A 2,855-nucleotide genomic window follows, 5' to 3' on the forward strand; every position below is an offset into this window, starting at 1 on the left:
TAATGAGGGTAGGTGTGTCAGAGATGGTGAGATTGGCACAGGATAGGGCAGAGTTTAAGGCTGTTGTACATAGAATTGTTATGAATTGCAAAGCAACTCAACAGCACATAACAACAACTATTATATGTACAAAAGGACAAAATGTGCCTGATCCTGTGGCTTCCTCACAAGCTCTACCATACCATCTACGTATGTCAAGGGGATGATTTCCAAAAGAGCTTCAGGGACCTCTTTGAGTAAGAACTAGAAAGTTCTGACTCAGAAATACAAGAAAGACACCAATACCCATTGAGAGCAAGAAAAAGAAACTGAGGTTTATTAGACATTCATAACAGACTATAAATGGGTCAGGACAGATCGACCCTCTTTTTATCTTACAAAAGAGTTTATAAATTCCTTGTTAGCAGGGTTTATGCAGATGATGGTGAGTTCCTTCTAATGGATATTGAAAGCTTTCAGAACCAAGAAACACTCCAAGATAGAAACATTTTTCAAAGTTTATTGAACACCAGGCTACTCAGCAATTGTAGTAACACTGGCAATTGGGCTTAGGGGGCTTATATGGGGTTTTAGCAAGTGTGTTTTAGAGGGCTGTGAGATGAGTTTGATATTGCAGTAGCTCATTGGTGCATAAAGTTTCTGGTTTTGGAAAAGGTTGTAATACGGCAAATGTGAATTCGGGTTTTGGAAAATGTCCTGACATACAATTTCCTGAGTTTTGGTTTCAGAAAATGTCCTGACATAGAGATTTCTGAGTTGAGCTTCAACCTTCCTTTTGATTTTTTAGCCTGACATTCCCGCCTTTGTGTGATAGGGGGTGATGAGGTCTTCAGATACTTCCTGCCGGAGGGGGGCATAGTGGGGTTTAAGGGAGGTGGGTATGTTATGCTGTCTCATTTGGAGGGAGCATTGTGTACTTCATCATGCACATCACTGATGGTTTGGTTGGTAAATGCACAAGCTTCTTCTATAAAAAAATCAGTAAAAATTTTGAGTAAACATAGCCCAAAGATTAATGCAAGAGTAAACAGTAGTATAAGAGGTACGAAGGGCAGTAGCCATCACACTATTGAGGGGAGGATACAGTGGAGAGGAGAGTATATGGGTTAGGGACTAAACTACTGGATGTATAGGTTGTACAAAATTATTGACATTTCAGAGATCTTGCACAAGGCAGTATGAGTCATCTGGTTTCTTTACTGGAAGTATAAGAACGTTGTAAGGAGAATGAGTGGGAATTAAAATACCGGTTTTAAGGAACTTGGTTAGAATGGGTTTCAGTCCTTGAAGTTGCTCTATACTGGAAATGTATGGAAAGGAGGTCTGGTCCTTTAATATTAATCAGAGTGTGGTGTGTAGTTGGAGGTGTGGTGTATAGTTAGAGGTGTGGTGTGTAGTTAGAGGTGTGGTGTGTAGTTAGAGATGTGGTGTGTAGTTGGAGGTGTGGTGTGTAGTTGGAGGTGTGGTGTATAGTTAGAGGTGTGGTGTGTAGTTAGAGGTATCCCAAACTATAGAATCAACTTGATGAGACGGCAGAAGGAATGTGGAGGTGGGGCGGAGAGCTTTCTTTAGGAGTTAAGCATAGAACAAAGGTTGTATTAGACTAGGTCTCGGGGTGAGGATGAGGTTTATAGAAGCTTTAAGTTTGCTTAAAATATCTCAGCCTAGTAGTGGAGTGGGGCACTGCAGTATTATGAGGAATTGAGGAGTAAACTGTGTATTTTTGAAATAAACATAATAAGAGAAAAATCATCCTTGGGCTGCTAATTTTTCTTGTAACTCCCACTATATTGATTTGGAAGAGAACTGAAGGCCATGTTTGGAGACTTTGGTTGAGAAGAACTCTGGTCAAAAATAGGTCCTGTTTTGTATGCTGAGTGAAAGAAACAGGACGGTGAAGTCCAGGCTTGAATTGGGGTGGGGCATGGGGTTGATAATCCAATCTGTAGCAGATGGTTGGGTGTATACCAAGCAGGAGGACCACTGTGAGTTCGCCTGGAAAAGCAGGGAGGCAGAACTATTACTGATAAAAAGGATGGATTTAGAGTTTCAGTGATCATAACAGAAAAGATGATGAGGAACTGAGATCTCACATTCAGAGAAGGAAAAGGAAGCAAAGAGTGTAAAAAGATATTTGGTCAGAGGTAAAGTCTTGGAGAGACCCCTTGCTAGAGACCAGTGGTAGAGGAGAGTAACTGATCTATAGTGTGGAGGAGGTTCCTAGGACTGAGTTCTGAGATCCAGTTAATAATGAGAAGGGAGAAAGAAGGACTGGAGAAGCTCATTAGGATTGGACTGCACTAGAGTCTGGTTCTAAAGATAACTTGCTTTTATATGCATTTGAAGAACAGATATTATGTGTTGTTAATCTGAATATTTGTTGAGGAACTGCTCTAATATAAAACAAGGTAACCAGCAATAGGGTAATTTTTATTAGAATGAGTTTGTTAGAAATACTTGGCTAAAATATTTTTCTTAATTATATTAACTGATACCAATGTTTCTGGGTTATTTTAATTAAAGGCAAATAAGGGCTAAGAGTCAGAGTGGAGCTGGAAAGATGGGAGTATTATAAGAAGGTAGTATATATAATGGAATTTTACATATTATTGAAAATTAATGAACATGTAGAACACTGTACAACCCAGGAAACTTGGAGGACATTATGCTGGGTGAAATATTCTCCTTACAAAGAAACACATGTTACATAATATCACTGTTATAAAGTAGGTCTGACATGGGGAGTTGGGAGGAGAACGGGACAAGAATGGGTAGTTAATGACCATTGCATTGGGACAGATAAAAGAAAGAACTGTTTAAAAGGAATGTAGTACTAGCCACTATATGTAGGACAG

This window comes from Elephantulus edwardii, unplaced genomic scaffold (assembly GCF_000299155.1).
Source record: "Elephantulus edwardii isolate Elephantulus edwardi_28Jun2011 unplaced genomic scaffold, EleEdw1.0 scaffold00037, whole genome shotgun sequence".
Taxonomy (NCBI): Eukaryota; Metazoa; Chordata; class Mammalia; order Macroscelidea; family Macroscelididae; genus Elephantulus; species Elephantulus edwardii.